Below are 18,113 nucleotides of genomic sequence, written 5' to 3'. Positions count from 1 at the left end.
GTGTCATTCTTCTATAGCAGCACGTTTGAAATACTTCAGACTACTTCTTCCCTAGGTTTCCTATGCTCAACGATTTACTTCCATACAATACTAAGCTGTAGACGCACACTTTCAGGAACTCTTATTCAGCTCCATATTAAAGTATGAAATCAGTAGAGCTCCTTCAATGAAGAAATCGTTGGCTGGAGTCCATTTCCTTCTGATATCTTGCTTACTTCGGCATTCTTATACTTTCTTGCTTCCTAGACTCTTCCAGCACTGTGTTGTTCCAAATCTTGATTCGCAGCAAGTCGTTAGTCTCCTGTCCAAAACTATTCATTATATTCCTCTGCGCTGCTTGTCCTTAAGTCATAATCTGTGCAACATACACTATCTGCTACAAAGTATTCGGACTCCCATGTATAGTGCGGAATTGGCCTCTAGATGTCGCGAGGGGCGGACCCACTAGTATAAAAGGAGGCGGGGATATTGTGTTGTCAGTAGAGAAGCACTAACAGCGAAACAGGTTGGTCGAGAGAGCTCAGCGCCTTCGAAGGTGGACTAGTGACTGGATGTCACTTGACTAACAAATTTAGTGATCGTGAAATTTAAAAACGAAGTGCCAACGACAGCTAACCAAGAGCAGGAAAAACCTCATGTACTGACAGACAAGAACAGTCCAGGACTGCGGAAGGTGGTTCTAAAGAAACGCATGAAATCAGTGGAAAGAATTACTCGTGAGTTGAAAGTGCTGTCAGCCGTCCAGCTAGCACAATAACTGAGTCCAGAGACTTAAAAATAATGTGATACAATAATGGAGCAGCTCCTCATACACCACACATTTCTGTAGTAAATGCTAAGCGATACATGAGGTGGTGTAAAGAGTGACGCCATTTGACAGTGGACGACCGAAAACGAGTGGTTTGTAGTAATGAATCACGCTGTACTCCCCCGCAATCCGATGGAGGGGTTTGGGGTTTAACAACAGCTTAGAGAAAGTTACCTGCCATCATGTGTATTTCCAAGGAGGTGGTCTTATGGTATGGGGATGGGTTTTGATGTTCGGGTGTAGTTCCCCAATTGCACTTAAGTAAACGTGAAATGCGGAAGGATACCAACACATTTTATTGCAGTGTGTACTGTGTACAGTAGAGGAACAGTTCGGAGACTGTGACTGATGGTATCAGCATGACAATGCACACTGTCATAAAGCAGCGTCTGTGAGACAATGGTTTGTGGACAATAACGTTCCTAAAATGGACTAGCCTGTTCAGAGTTCAAGCCATCACAGATGCGAAACGTGGACGCTCCCCAATTAGTTTCAACTAACAGGTGTCCAGACACCTTTGATCAGATCGTGTATGTTGCCCATTCTTTCCAACACGTCTTCTGAGTTTCCCTTACATTCGGACAGAGGGTCTGTGTCGTCTGTAGTCCTTACCACTGATATTTGTTCTCCTTGAACCTAAGCCGCGCTGGATTAGCCAAGCTGTCTTAGGCGCTGCAGTCATGGACTGTGCGGCTGATCCCGGCGGAGGTTCGAATCCTCCCTCGGGCATGGGGGTCTGTGTTAGTCCTTAGGATAATTTAGGTTAAGTAGTGTGTAAGCTCTTAGGGACTGATGACTTTAGCAGTTAAGTCCCATAAGATTTCACACACATTTGAACATTTTCTCCTTGAACATAAGGCTATCTCGCAATATTTGCTCGATTTCACGTCTCTTATCCTGATTTTACACTATTATCAGTTTTTTCTGCGCTCTGTATTTCCAGACTGTTGTGTACAAGGTTGCCTCGTTCCAACTGCACAAAAAAAAGTTCAAATGTGTGTGAAATCTTATACGACTTAACTGCTAAGGTCATCAGTCCCTAAGCTTACACATTACTTAACCGAAATTATCCTAAGAACAAACACACACACCCATTCCCGAGGGAGAACTCGAACCTCCGCCAACTGCACAGTTCATTAATGTTTATTGTTCAGAGGAATGGACGGAGCAATTGCAGCGCCACAATAATCTATAGCTAAGCCGCAGGAAACATCCTGGCCAGATGGGCAGATTAGAAAATAATTGTTTCCGCTGTGCAATAGAGAGGGCGCAGATGTTCTAAATACTGTGAGGTCGTGCGTTATGTTGTTGGAATGTGACGACAAGAGTTTGCCGAAAGAATGATATGGCTTTTACAATTTGCCTGAGATGGTACTTGCTGCTGAGAGTACTGAAATTTGTGAAGACATTGTCTTCGCTGACAGTTCGTAGTAGCCGCAAGCATCGTTCTCATTCTGATCATCCAAGATGATCATAAACTGTAGCATATCTAGCATTCTAGAACTATCGCATAAGTGCGACTCGTATTGCATACATTGATGGACTCGTATTCATTAGGTGACTGTTGCGCTCTCGATTTCACTTTGGAACGTCAAACCAGGCGAACAGTCGGCTTTATGATGAAGAATAACGTGCATATCTTCGGCAATTTTGGAAATCACGAATTAAGCCATGTGGACGTAAAGGGCAGCGAGTTTTCTGACGTCACAACGTGGAATTTGGGTTCCGAAGCCTTCATTCAGTATCGTGAGAAACGCATCAAGTCCGTCGGATTTTCGGAACGTGCAAGACGATGCAAAAATGCTCTCTACGTCACAGATAGAACAAAGCAGATGCCATATTGAAACACGCTCACAAAACATAAACTACCGTACTTTTGTATTAGAACTTGCAAATTGTGAATACGTGCTGTTTCAAGGCAACGGCTTCATAAAATTACATAATAAAAATGTCATTTTTGTACGTTTTATTATAACAAATGACGGGAAACGGTACGTCAGGGATTAAAAGTGCCGCTGTACCTCTCTGTGCAAAGACAGTGGATGGGAATATAAAGCCTTTCATATGTTTGACTCGACCAATGTTTGTGGGCACCTTCGCAATGAAGTAGAAATGCAAATTTTAATATGAACGTGGAGAGAATGGATGCAAACAAACTATAAATATAGACTCTGATAACATTATTGTTACACGCACACAAAGCTTATTTGGTAGCGTACTACTTTCTGTATTTGTTGCTGTATGTTAGATTCCTGGTGGAACATAAAATTGTAATTCCTCACGTATATTCGAACTTTGTCAGTTAGTTCTAATATGTCGTGAACAGCAGTTTCTCGTAAAGAAATATGAGATTTGATAAATACACTTTACAACGTCTGAAGCGTCCTTGAACCCACTGACATCTCCACAAAGATTTTCGGGAGTTTCTCCGCGGATGTTGAGAACGGCCGATGAAATTAACGCACGTGTTTCAGGCGCTACCAGTTTTGGAAGCAAAGTGTGCTTACTGGATGTCCAGAGGTACCCGACAACAGACACACGTGCACGCACGCACACACACACACACACACACGCACACACACAACATAATTATGGTTGGTTTGTTGATTTGTTGATTTGGGGGAGAGGACCAAACAGCGAGGTCATTGGTTCCATCGGTTTATGGAGGGAAGGGGAAGGAAGTCGGCCGTGCCCTTTCAAGGGGACCATCCAGGCATTTGCCTGAAGCAATTTAAGGGAAATCACGGAAAACCTAAATCAGGATGGCCGGACGCGGGATTGAACCGTCGTCCTTCCGAATGCCAGTCCAGTGTGCTAGCCACTGCGCCACCTCGCCCGGTGAAAGATGTGAAACCTCTACCATTTTGGTAATTGTTTTTGTCTTTCAAGGTAGTTGTAGAAACTCAGGTTACAGTGAAATAAATAGGAATAAAACTATTTTTCATAAAACATACGCGGCGAAACATCCATACAAACAACGCTCGCCATCATGTCAAACTTTGCGTCAATCAAAATTTCTCGCAAACATATCGAACACGGTCTATGTTTGACAAACACGTCTAGCAGCACCGTACATTGTCAAATGTTTGGCAAACATAGTATAGTTTGATAAAGTGTTTGGTCCAAATGGCTCTGAGCACTATGGGACTTAACATCTATGGTCATCAGTCCCCTAGAACTTAGAACTACTTAAACCTAACTAACCTAAGGACATCACACACATCCATGCCCGAGGCAGGATTCGAACCTGCGACCGTAGCAGTCGCGCGGTTCCGGACTGAGCGCCTAGAACCGCCCACAGTGAGGCCCATTTAAATCTGTGTTAAATACTAATAACGCTGTGTCAGACGAGCAAGTGGCATTTCCGTGTGCTTCACAGTGACCACTCAATATCTGATGCCGCGCACATCCCTTAGACAGGGTGTTACAAAAAGGTACGGCCAAACTTTCAGGAAACATTCCTCACACACAAATAAAGAAAGATGTTATGTGAACATGTATCCGGAAACGCGTAATTTCCATGTTAGAGCTCATTTTAGTTTCGTCCACCTACGCTCAATGGAGCACGTTATCATGATTTCATACGGGATACTCTACCTGTGCTGCTAGAACATGTGCCTTTACAAGTACGACACAACGTGTGGTTCATGCGCGATGGAGCTCCTGCACATTTCAGTCGAAGTGTTCGTACGCTTCTCAACAATAGATTCGGTGACCGATGGATTGGTAGAGGCGGATCAATTCCATGGCCTCCACGCTCTCCTGACCTCAACCCTCTTGACTTTCATTTATGGGGGCATTTGAAAGCTCTTGTCTACGCAACCCCGGTACCGAATGTAGAGACTCTTCGTGCTCATATCGTGGACGGCTGTGATACAATACGCCATTCTCCAGGGCTGCATCAGCGCATCAGGGATTCCATCCGACGGAGGGTGGATGCACGTATCCTCGCTAACGGAGGACATTTTGAACATTTCCTGTAACAAAGTGTTTGAAGTCACGCTGGTACGTTCTGTTGCTGTGTGTTTCCATGATTAATGTGATTTGAGGAGAAGTAATAAAATGAGCTCTAACACGGAAAATAAGCGTTTCCGGACACACGTCCACATAACATATTTTCTTTCTTGGTGTGTGAGGAATGTTTCCTGAAAGTTTGGCCGTACCTTTTTGTAACACCCTGTACAGCATATCAGCCGTGGTAGCTGCGCCAAGCACGACCAACACTACTGTATTCTGGTGGCTGGTCTCCCTGTCACATAGAAGTGCAACGGTAATCATGCACACACCTACCGATGGTGTGCACATGTAGGAAGTATGACTACACTGACATGCGACCTTGTCTTCTGGGTTCAAAATGTTTCAAATGGCTCTAAGCACTATGGGATTTAACATATGAGGTCATCAGTCCCCTTGACTAAGAACTACTTAAACATAACTATCCTAAGGACATCACACACATCCATGCCCGAGGCAGGATTCGAACCTGCGACCGTAGCAGCAGCGCGGTTCCGGACTGAAGCGTCTAGAACCGATCGGTCACAACGGTTGGCTGTCTTCTGGGTGTTCCACTTCTTTCCTCAGGATGTTTATTACGTTAGCAAACATATAGTGTTATAATAACGAATTTCGCACTACAAAGAACTGATTTTTAGCTAAAAATAGAGGATATTAGATTTAACTTCATGGGAAATTCAGAAAGAATGGCAGAAATAGCAATCTTTTATACGTATCACCATTAGTAATCTTTGGCGATATTTCTTGTTTTCCTGCTGATTAAGTACGATTTACCTTAGAGTTGTAGTTGAAAAGAGAAAAGTTTGGGCGTGGTGCGAGAATAAAGGTGAACAGACGTGGAATATGATAAGTGCTAACAGTACTGGTAAATGTGCCTGGTCTTCTCTGCGCCGATTTACTCACACTTTACATTAGAACGAATGCTGAAGCAATTAAACTTGCTCACACTAACGTGCTCCAATCGCGAATCAGACATGAATTTTCATACAGAAAGATGGGTCATGTGACATATCAAATAGGCTGAGAATAACACAAGAAACACAATGATCAATTTTATTTGAGGATAGCTTTATTCATGTCTTGATTTATGGCGCATTTTGTATAGAATAAAGCAAATGAACACAGAAATATTACAGATTATGCACTATGTGTTGTCCAGCACGTTATAAGGTTCGTTCGTTCCTCACGGATTTTAACCAACACATGTCCCAGTAGGCGAGCACAAGCATCAACAATCCGCTCCCTGAGGTGTGCAGGGTATCTGATATTCGCCGCATAAGTAATTGATGTCACATGTCTCCACAGGTATAAATTAACTGGTCTTCAAACCTGGGGAATGTTGTGGCCAGTCCACCAGACCTCTACGACTAGTCTACCTCTAGTGAAACTGCATATCCAGGTAGGCCGAATGAAATGGGGGTGACGGTTACCATTGTGTTGAAAGAATGTTCGAAATGTCCCGTCTTCAGACAGCAGCGACGATAGCACATCTTCGTCTAAAACCTGCAGATAAAGGGCTACTGTTTCCGTACCTTGAATAAAAAGGGCTCCAACAATACGAGAACTCCATACTCCACACCAAATCATCACTTTCGACGAGGATTCATTCAATGATGGTTGAGTCACCCACTCTGCAGATCGAATCCTGGCGATTATTTCGTCCTCAGTAAGATGGCTGCTTTCCATTCAAGAATTAGGATTTCCACCGAAGATGGCGGGTTCCAGAGTTGTGCTAACATAGCCTCACAGGTTTTCGCCCTCTCTTATCACATACTACTTGGCTTTAAATTTCTTTTTATGCTTCTGTTTTTGTTTTAGAATTGTGATTTCACACCTGTTGTTGTTGTTGTGGTCTTCAGTCCAGAGACTGGTAGGATGCAGCTCTCCATGCATCTCTATCCTGTGCAAGCCTCTTCATCTCCCAGTACCTACTGCAATCTACATCCTTCTGAATCTGTTTAGTGTATTCATCTCTTGGTCTCCCTCTACGATTTTTACCCTGCGTGCTGCCCTCCATTACTAAATTGGTGATTCCCTGATGCCTCAGAATATATCCTACCAACCGATCCCTTCTTCTAGTCAAGTTGTGCCACAAATTTCTCTTCTCTCCAATTTTATTCAATACCTCCTCATTAGTTATGTGATCTACCCATCTAATCTTCAGCATTCTTCTGTAGCACCACATTTCGAAAGTTTCTATTCTCTTCTTGTTTAAACTATTTATCGTCCATGTTTCATTTCCATACATGGCTACACTCCATACAAATACTATGAGAAACGACTTCCTGACACTTAAATCTATACTCGATGTTAAGAAATTTCTCTTCTTCAGAAACGATTTTCTTGCCATTGCCAGTCTAAATTTTATATCCTCTCTACTTCGACCATCATCAGTTATTTTGCTCCCCAAGTAGCAAAACTCATTTACTACTTTAAGCGTCTCATTTCCTAATCTAATTCCCGCAACATCACCCTATTTAATACGACTACATTCCATTATCCTCATTTTTCTTTTGTTGATGTTCATCTTATATCCTCCATTCCAGACACTGTCCATTAGGTTCAACTGTTCTTCCAGGTCCTTTGCTGTCTCTGACAGAATTACACTGTCATAGTTAAACCTCAAAGTTTTTATTTTTTCTCCATGGATTTTAATTCTTACTCCAAATTTTTCTTTTGTTTCCTTTACTGCTTGCTCAATATACAGATTGAATGACGTCGGGGATAGACTACAACCCTTTGTCACTCCCTTCTCGACCACTGCGTCCCTTTCGTGATCTCGACTCTTATAACTGCCATCTGATTTCCGTAAAAATTGTTAATAGCCTTTCGCTCCCTGTATTTTAGCCCTGCCACCTTCAGAATTTGAAAGAGAGTATTCCAGTCAACATTGTCAAAGCTTTCTCTAAGTCTACAAATGCTAGAAACGTAGGTTTGCCTTTCCTTAATCTGGCTTCTAAGATAAGTCGTAGGGTCAGTATTGCCTCACGTGTTCCAACATTTCTACGGTATCCAAACTGATCTTCTCCGAGGTCGGCTTATTTCACACCTATGGTCAATCATACAGATGCAAACACTTGGGGCAGATACTGAAAGAAAGACTTAATGAATCCATGGAAGGAAACAGAAAAGGGTGCTACCATACAATCACGAATCAAAAGGCACGCAGACAACCTGTTTACTCTTTTCTTTGAGTTTTACTCGCGATCACAGAAATATTTCAAATATTCGAGGACATCGCCTCATGCAAGTGTAAGAGGAACTGTTATAAACTTTCATGTCTGTTTTGCAGAAAATTCTCTTCTGTGTTTCTAAAATAATTCAACTTCCTGTATAATTTGGGTCCACTAACTTAACGTGACACACATCGTTGTTTCTAGACTTATTATCTTTCACCTTTTTAATGGAATGTAATACCTGTTTAGTTCTTCACCTTATCGGCATATTTGTTATTACATTTGGAACAAATATGAGGAAAGAGAAGGGGTGGGAGGGGTATCTGTTGAATGGAGATACATCCTACCAATCAGCTATCCAAGAAAGCCTCGTAAAATTAAATCAGGCATTCCAGACAATGTAAGAGATTAGATTTTGCTGATATCCGCGCAAAACTCAACCACTGCAGTACAAACAGCGAAACCACTTGTTAGAGTACGTAAATACATTTTATGGTAGGGAGGAAGATATAGTGAAACCACAGTAGGGCGAAAGCTCAAATCGCGATATTATCGACAGAATTTTAAAATCATTTTTGTAAAGATGAATACTGAAACAGTTAAACTGGCTCACATTCACGTGCCGCAGTGGCGATTCAGAGAAGTAGAAGGTGATAAAATTACCAGCTCATATGTAAGAGGATTCCTTCGATTCAGAGGCCCGGACAGGATTTGGACACAGCGATTGGTTGCCTCCACATTCCAGCTCTCTGGCCTCTGCTTGGAATGATCAGACGCAGCGACGCAGAGAACAAGGGACGCCATTGAGGAACCGTAGTGGGCTGGGACTGCCCCGTTGATACAATGAAGTACCGGTTTCCGTACCACAGGCCGCTGTCTACTCACTGTATACACCACTAAACACTGGTTCTTATTATTTGCCGCTCGCAGTAGAAAACTTTAAATGGAAACGCTCATGCCTTCAGCTGACGGACTAACTAAACGGTGTACCAAGCGTTCCTATCTTCACAGACGTCGTCTGTTCTCTCTCGTTGTGCGTATAAAAGAAATTGTATGGACGCAGATGCTTGATGGCGAGATCTAAGCGGCCGTTGTGTCTGTGCGTAGGACTAATTGCCGGAAGTGGATCTGAAATCAATAAGCCCAGGAAGATAAAGACTCGGGGAGCAGCTTTAGACAATTCAAGTGTTTTACAAAATGATTTTATTTCTTCCTTTACCATAATGAGGTTTACATTTAGTTGTTTTGAGTAGATTAGCGGTTGCTAGGCAGTCTTGAAACGGGCTTTCATAAGATGTCGTCGTGCATTTTGCAGATGGTTGAATATAATTTTAAAGGAGAGTGCTTTACTGAAAATATTTTCGTTAGTAATTTCTAAGAGTCGTACTTTTGTGTCACACTGAATTACTTCTTCCAAAAACGTGCAAAAATCTCAATAGAGCATTATTTCTCAAGAAAAGTATCTTGGTTTCAGAAAATGCTGGTGTCTAATTATACTTTTCGCTTATTTGTACAAAAAATGAGTCTTTACCGATAGATAAGAATTATTGCACTGTCGGCTACCGTTCCTGAAAACATATTTCTTTATATGTTAGGACCTAGGTTTCTAATTCCACGCATTTCTTCTAGTGTTGCTGTTTTGAATGGATGAGGATCAAGCTAGAACCTCAGACTTGTAATGAAAATGAAATCCTAATGACTGGGAATTTAGCCAGGCGAATGGATGATAGATGGGCCAAGGAAGTTATTTTCTGGCTTCCAACACAGAAACAAAGTCCGGGACGACGTCCTAATGGAAGGCACATAGATGAACGCACAAAAAGTGTGCAAGGGCATAGCCGAAGACCGTGAAATCCCAGAGGAGGCCTTCATCCAGCAACGGGTGTCGAATGGTTGATAGTGGTGACTGCTAAAAGATGTTATTCGTGTCTCTGGCAGTACTTTGGAGACAAAAGTATCTACAGCTACCGAAAAATTAAGTCGTAATTCGAAACACATTGAGATCTTACAATGTACAACATACAAATTAAATGATCGTATAAGAGAAGAAATAAGATTTGCTATATAGTTTCCCACTACATAATAATCACCATTATACAACGAATTCATACACCAGAGAGGCAGTAGGCAAGATTGAAGCTATGTGTGTTTTCACCTTAATAGCTATACCGAAGTATTTTAATGTATTGTACGCTGGCATTGTGACAAAATCCGCATAAGGGTTCCTCATTTTCCGGTTTACGATTGGAATTCACATTGAGATATTTGTGAACGTATTTACTACGGTTGTCGAAAACTCTTATTAGAGACGCCATCAAATGTCTGCCCTGTGACGTAGCTTGTTAACATCAAATGGACCGAAATCGTCTAAATGCTAAATTATGAAGCAAAGTGTTCAATTCAAAACAAAACAGCTTACGCATGAAAATGAAAACCCGTTCAACTGCAAAAACATACAGTCGCGCTGGGATAAAAATCACTTCTCAAAAGGGTTAAATTACATAGGAGAAGCCGAGAGATCTGTAAGCACCAGACTAAAAGAATACCATAGATGATGTAAACTTCACAAAACAGATTCCAATTTTGCACAGCATCGTTTGGAGAGCAGCAGTAAGTAATCTATCGATGTCTAATTTAAGACAGAGAGGACAGATCCTTTAATGACTGTAAATATTACAAGTTAAAAACGACCTATCTAACCTGCTATTGAACAACTATATGTACCGAGCGAGGTGACGTAGTTGTTAGCACACAGGGCTCGCATTCAGGAGGACGACGGCTCAGACCCGATTCCAGCCATCCAGATTTAGGTTTTCAGTGGTTTCCCTAAATCGCTTCACGTAAATGCCGGGATGATTCCTTTGAAAGGGTGCAGCCTGTTTCTTTCCCCATCCTTCCCTATTCCGAGCTTGCGCTCCATCTCTAATGACCTCGTTGTCGACGGGACGTTAAACACTAATCTCCTACTACACCTCCAACTAGATATATACACTGTAAGACAAAGAAAGAAAAAGAAAACGATGGAACAGAAAGGAATTATCCGAATAGTACGGAAATTGGTAGATGTTGTGTACACTTATCGGCAAAAATGTGATTATAATTTGAGAAAAACTGGGTGATTTATTCAAAAGAAAAAGCTTCATAAATTGAGCAAGTCAATATCGCCTTGGTCCACCTCTGGCCCTTGTGCTTGTCACTGATTGACAGAGTTGTTGCATGTCCTCCTGAGAATATCGTGTTAAATTCAATCCAACTGAGGCCTTACATCGTCAAAATCCCGAAGTGTTAGGAGGGCCCTGTCCATAATGCTCCAAATGTTCTTCGTTGAGGAGAGATCTGGCCTGGGTAGGGTTTGGCAAGACAAAACTCTCGCCGTGCGCTGGCGGCCGTTATCTTGCTGAAACGTAAGCCTGTGTGGCTTGCCATGAAAGGCAACGAAACGGGGCGTAGAATATCGTCAACGTTCCGCTGTGGTGTAAGGGTGCCGCAGATGACAGCCAAAGGAATCCTGCTAAGAAAAGAAATGGCATACCAGATCATCAATCCTAGTTGTTGTGCCATACGGCGGGCGGTAGTCAGATTGGTATCCCATGAGTTCCTCTTCGAACTGAGCCCCGATGGCCGCCGAAGACGTGTCTGGAGACGTCCCCGACAGCTATCCTGCGCTTACGTTTCAGCAAGATAATGCCTGCCCGCATACGGCGAAATTTTTCTATTTCTTGTCTTCGTGCTTATAAATCCTTACCTTGGCCATCAAGCTCGTCGGATCGCTGGCAAACTGAAAACGTTAGGAGCATTACGGGCAGCTCTGGATTTTGACGGTCTAACGCACCCGTTGGACAGAATTTGGCACGATATCCCTTATGAGGAAACCTACATCTACATCTACATGGATACTCTGCAAATCACATTTAAGTGCTTGGTAGAGGGTTCATCAAACCACCTTCACAATTCTCTGTTATTCAAATCTCGTATGAAAAATGGCTCTGAGCACTATGGGACTTAACATCTGTGGTCATCAGTCCCCTAGAACTTAGAACTACTTAAACCTAACTAACCTAAGGACATCACACACATCCATGCCCGAGGCAGGATTCGAACCTGCGACCGTAGCAGTCGCGCGGTTCCGGACTGAGCGCCTGAACCGCTAGACAATCTCGTATAGCCCGGGGGAAGAATGAACACCTATATCTTTCCGTACGAGCTCTGATTTCCCATATTTTATCTTTGTGATCGTTCCTCCCTATGTAAGTCAGTGTCAACAAAATATTTTCGCATTCGGAGGAGAAAGCTGGTGATTGGAATTTCGTGAGAAGATTCCGTCGCAACGAAAAAGCCTTTCTTTTAATAATGTCCATCCCAAACCCTGTATCATTTCTGTGAGACTCTCTCCCATATTTCGTGATAATATAAAACATACTGCATTTCTTTGAATTTTTTCGATGTACTCCGTCAGTCCTATCTGGTAAGGATCCCACACAGCGCAACAGTATTCTAAAAGAGGACGGACAAGCATAGTGTAGGCAGTCTCCTTAGTAGGCCTGTTACATTTTCTAAGTGTCCTGCCAATGAAACGCAGTCTTTGGTTAGCCTTCTCCACAACATTTTCTATGTGTTCCTTCAAATTTAAGTTGTTCGTAATTGTAATTCATAGGTATTTAGTTGAATTTGCGGCTTTTGGATTAGACTGATTTATCGTGTACCCGAAGTTTAACGAGTTCCTTTTAGCACTCATATCGATGACCTCACACCTTTCGTTGTTTAGGGTCAACCACCAATTTTCCCACCATTTAGATATTTCTTCTAAATCGTTTCGCAGTTTGTTTTGATCTTCTGACGACTTTATTAGTCGGCAAACAACCGAAGACGGCTGCTCAGATTGTCTCCCAAATCGTTTATATAGGTAAGGAACAGCAAAGGGCCTATAACACTACCTTGGGGAACGCCAGAAATCACTTCTGTTTTACTCGATGACTTTCCGTCAATTACAACGAACTGTGACCTCTATGACAGGAAATCACAGATCCAGTCACATAACTGAGTGTCAAAAGCCTTCCGGAAATCCAGAAATACGGAATCGATTGAAATCCCTTGTCGATGGCACTCAGCACTTCATGTGAATAAAGAGCTAGTTGTGGTTAGTAAGAACGATGTTTTCTAAACCGATGTTGACTGTGTGTCAATAGACCGTTTTCTTCGAAGTAATTCATTACGTTCGAACACAATATATGTTCTAAAATCCTGCTGCATATCGACGTTAACGATATGGGCCTGTAATTTAGTGGATTACTCCTACTACCTTTCTTGAGTATTCATCTAACAACTCTGACAATAAATGCCAAGCCGAATATTTGCTTGCATAAGGGCCACAGGTGGACCAGCACGTTATTGACTCGCTCAATTTTGAAGTTCTTTCTCTTGAATCAATCATCCAGTTTCTATGTTTGTGTGTATATGTACAGCACATGATCCGATTTCCTTACCATTCGGATAATTCCATCCTGATGCGTCTATGTCTGGTCTTGGAGTGTATTACGTTTCCTCAACTCTTAGGGATGCAGCCAAAATAGTTAAAGGAAAGCTTGGTAGATCTCTCCCCATTCCTCACCCACTCTGCTGTAAAATTTGCAGCAAAGCCTCAATTTTTAAACTCTAGGACAATTACTGAAACAATATTGACTTCCTACTGCTTATTGTCAATGTGATGAAGTTAGAAACTATATTTTTAACTGCAATCTGGGTTATATACACACGTTAAAAAAAGTTTTGCATCACCCCGGTTCCCAGAACTCCTGAAGATAGACGTTGACTGTGGATACTGTATCTCAGATACAGTCCCTTTGACTGTTCACAGATGTCACTATCCCCTCCCAAAGACGTAAACAAGCAGCGCCTATTAGACGGGGGGGGGGGGGGGTCTGACAGCCGATCAGTTCAAGTCATTCGACCAAGAAGGAGGTACACGGCTCAGTTCAAACATGTCTAGACAGTCAATACCGCAGTTCAATCGTGTCCGCATTGTTACTTTGTGCCAGGAACGGCTCTCAACAAGGGAAGTGTTCAGGCGTCTTGGACTGAACCAGAGCGATGTTTTACGGACGTGGAAGAGATACAGAGAGACAGGAACTGTCGATGACATGCATCGTTCAGGCCGCCCAAGAGCTACTACTGCAGTAGATGACCGCTACCTACGGATCATGGCTCGGAGGAACCCTGACAGTAACGCCACCATGTTGAATAATGCTTTTCGTGCAGCCACAGGACGCCGTGTCGCGACTCAAATTGTGCTCAACAGGCTGCATGATGCGCAACTTCACTCCCGACGTCCTTGGTGAGGTCCATCTTTGTAACCACGACACCATACAGCGCGGTACAGATGGACGCAACAACATGCCGAATGGACAGCTCAGGATTGACATCTCGGTCTCTTAACCGATGAGTGTCGCATATGCCTTCAACCAGACAATCGTCGGAGATGTGTTTGGAGGCAACCTGGTCAGGCTGAACGCCTTAGACGCACAGTCCAGCGAGTGCAGCAAGGTGGAGGTTCTCTGCTGTTTTGTGGGGGCATTATGTGGTGCCGACTTACGCCACTGTTGGTAATGGAAGGAGTTGTTGTTGTTTTTGGGGAAGGAGACCAGACAGCGAGGTTATCGGTGTCATCGGATTAGGGAAGGGCGGGGAAGGAAGTCGGCCGTGCCCTTTGAAAGGAACCATCCCGGCAACTGCCTGGAGCGATTTAGGGAAATCACGGCAAACCTAAATTAGGATGGCCGGACCTGGGATTGAACCGTCGTCCTCCCGAATGCGAGTCCAGTGTCTAACCACTGTGCCACCTCGCTCGGTGTGGTAATGAAAGGAGCCATAACGGCTGTACGATATGTGAATGCCATCCTCCCACCGATAGTGCAACCATTTTGGCAGCATGTTGGCGAGGGATTCGTCTTCATGAACGACAATTCGCACCCCCATCGTGCACATATTGTGAATGACTTCCTTCAGGATAACGACATCGCTCGACTAGAGTGGCCAGCATGTTCTCCAGACATGAACCCTATCAAACATAGCTGGGATAGATTGAAAAGAGCTGTTTATGGACGAAGTGATCCACCAACCACTCTGAGGGATCTACCTCGAATCGCCGTTGAGGAGTGGGTAAATCTGGACCAACAGTGCCGTGATGAACTTGTGGATAGTACGCCACGACGAATGCAGGCATGCATCTATGCAAGAGGACGTGCTACTGGGTATTAGAGTTACCGGTGTGTACAGCAATCTGGACAACCACCTTTGAAGTTCTCGCTGTGTGTGATACAACATGCAATGTGTGGTTTTCATGAGCAATAAAAAGGGCGGAAATGATGTTTATGTTGACCTCTATTCCAATTATCTGTACAGGTTCCGGAACTCTTGGAACAGAGGTGATGCAAAACTTTTTTTGATGTGTGTATTATACCGTTAATGTTACGTGACATCATTTAACTTCTTTGTTGTATGTTGTGAAATCTGGATGTGTTTCAAGTCATTTTGGTGATTGTAGATTCTTGTTTCATAGAGTACCGAAAGACATCCGTAACACTAGAAGATAGGTTTCCATAACCTAGGTAGTGTAGAATAGAAATTTTTCAAACATAAACATCATTTATTACAATGTTTCACCAAGTATCCGCAGTCACATCACCCAATCTGCTGCAAAGTATCATAGCATTTCCTTACTGGAGAACAACAGTATCACATGAATTGTGGGACATTATGTACCGTGTGTTTAAAAAAAAAAAAAAAAAAAAGAGAGAGAGAGAGAGAACAGATTTCAGTCGTTTGCGACAGGCGAACTATAAAGGACAAAAACGCATTGCGCCTGTTATGGATAGAGGATAGAGGAGGTTCACTGTTTTGTCACAGTTACGTTGTTGCTTGTTTGCTTGTTTTTACCAACAGGGTGACTACACCGCAAGAGAAACGATTTTGTGTGTTGGAGTTTGCTCGAAGTCAATCCACTGTCCGAGTCCAACGTGCATTCCGTCGTCGATTCAACAGAAGACACCTCTGCACAAGCAGATTTACGATTGCCATAAAAATTTCTTGGAAGGTGGTTGCATGTGCTAAGGGAAGAGCCTGGTTGGCGTCGAACGTCTAACGGAAATATCGAGTGTATCCGAGATGCGTTCACACGCAGCCCTCGGAAGTTCACAAGACGTTCAGGTAACCATGGTGAAACAACGTTGTGACATGTTATGAAACGAGACAAGTATATGAAGCCTTACAAGTTGCAGTTACTGCAGAAACAGCGTTCCGGCGACCATAACAGAAGGTACGAATTTTGCACTTCAGTGCTTCAGGATATGTCAGAGGATACTTCTTCCGAACGAATCATCTTTTCGAACGAGTCAACGTTTCGCCTGTCGAGTAAAGTAAACCACCATAATGTAAGAATTTGGGGGTCACCAAATTCTGGCGTTGTCGTATTACAGGGAAGAAACTCACCTAAAGTGAATGTGTTTTGCGTTGTTTCTGTTCACAAAGTTTATGGACCTTTCTTTTTTTGCGGAGGAAACTGTGACAGGAATGACATACCTGGACATGCTGCCAAATTGGCTGTTTCCTCAACTTTCGTAGGTCCTAATGATTGCATTTTTATGGATGACGGCACTCTACCTCTGTTTCACCGTGAGGTGCGGCATTTCTTAACAACACCATCCCACCACGTCGGGTATGAAGAGGTGGACAACAAGATTTTGTTCATTGCTTTTGGCTTCCAAGGTTTTTCTGCGGGAATATATAAAAGACAGAGTCTTTGTTCCACCTACGACAGCTACTCTTTAAGAACTGAGAAATCGAACCGTTGAAGCTGTCGCTTCAGTAAACAGGGATCTGTTGATTCGTGTGTAGAATGAAATGGACTATCGTTTCAATGTTTCTCGAGCAATGCATGGCGCTGATGTTGAGTGTATGGTATTGTGTCTGTGCGAGCACAGAACTTTTTAACATGCTCTAGTCAGTGACATACACAATGTGTTTCTGCCTTTCATATTCTGTCTGTAATAAACAATAGAAATCTGTTCTTTCTTTTTGAATCGCTATGTATTTTACAGTGACAATTTCCCTCTGGTAGAAAATGATTGTTTCCATCATCTTCACAGACTGTTACTCTGACAATTATACTTTTAGCATTCGGTACATCGCCAACGGCCTTGCCGCAGTGGTAACACCGGTTCCCGTCAGATCACCTAAGTTAAGCGCTGTAGGGCTGGGCTAGCACTTGGATGGGTGACCACCCGGTCTGCCGAGCGCTGTTGGCAAGCGGGGTGTACTCAGCCCTTGTGAGGCAAACTGAGGAGCTACTTGATTGAGAAGTAGCGGCTCCGGTCTCGGAAACTGACATACGGCCGGAAGAGCGGTGTGCTGACCACATGCCCCTCCATTTCCGCATCCAGTGACGCCTATTAGCTGACGATGACACGGCGGCCGGTCGGTACCGTTGGGCCTTCATGGCCTGTTCGGGAGGAGTTTTTAGTTTCGGTACACCACTGGCGTACTGAGAAGACTTTACGAAAATGCTAATTTTGGTTGACCAACAGCGGTAATTCTCCGGATGCCATTATTTTTTATGTTGTACGTTATCAATTTCAAATTTATGGTTTCTCTCTTTGCTGACAGAGAGAGAGATGGTGTTGGGGTTAAGACAATGGCGTTGTATTCCAGAGGAGGAGACTCAATTTTCCGCCCGATTATCTAGAAGTCGCTTTCCCTTGGTTTTCCTAAGTAACTGAAAGTGATGCCAAGAAGGTTGCTTTGAGGAGGACACTGCTCACCTCTCCGCAATCCAAGCTTGTGTTCCGTCTCGTCGTCGCAAAGAATAATTTTATTGTGAGCCCTGTACACAGGCTTCCAAAGCAATGACCGTGCAACATTTTGATGGTTGTTAGCATACTTCGTGCCACATGTGTAGCTGAATAAACTAGGTACTGATTTAGTGACATTTCTAACTTCTCTCTGTATCGTTGTTGTTCGTTCTGTTTTCTAGCCATTTCTCTCTGCTGGCGGAAACAGAAGGTTTCCAGTAGGTCTTGCAAGTGCTCCTACTCGGCCATATATCAGACACAGCGCGTTCTCGC

General features: G+C 43.2%; 1 pseudogene; it reads left to right on the top strand.

The window, feature by feature from the left end:
- Positions 1-17,179: 17,179 nt before the first annotated feature.
- On the top strand, positions 17,180-17,297 carry LOC124724007 (annotated as a pseudogene).
- The last annotated feature ends 816 nt before the right edge of the window (positions 17,298-18,113 follow it).

This window comes from Schistocerca piceifrons, chromosome X (assembly GCF_021461385.2).
Source record: "Schistocerca piceifrons isolate TAMUIC-IGC-003096 chromosome X, iqSchPice1.1, whole genome shotgun sequence".
Lineage (NCBI taxonomy): Eukaryota > Metazoa > Arthropoda > Insecta > Orthoptera > Acrididae > Schistocerca > Schistocerca piceifrons.
The sequence above is the reverse complement of the archived record's forward strand: the minus strand, read 5'-3'. Positions and strand labels throughout refer to the sequence as shown.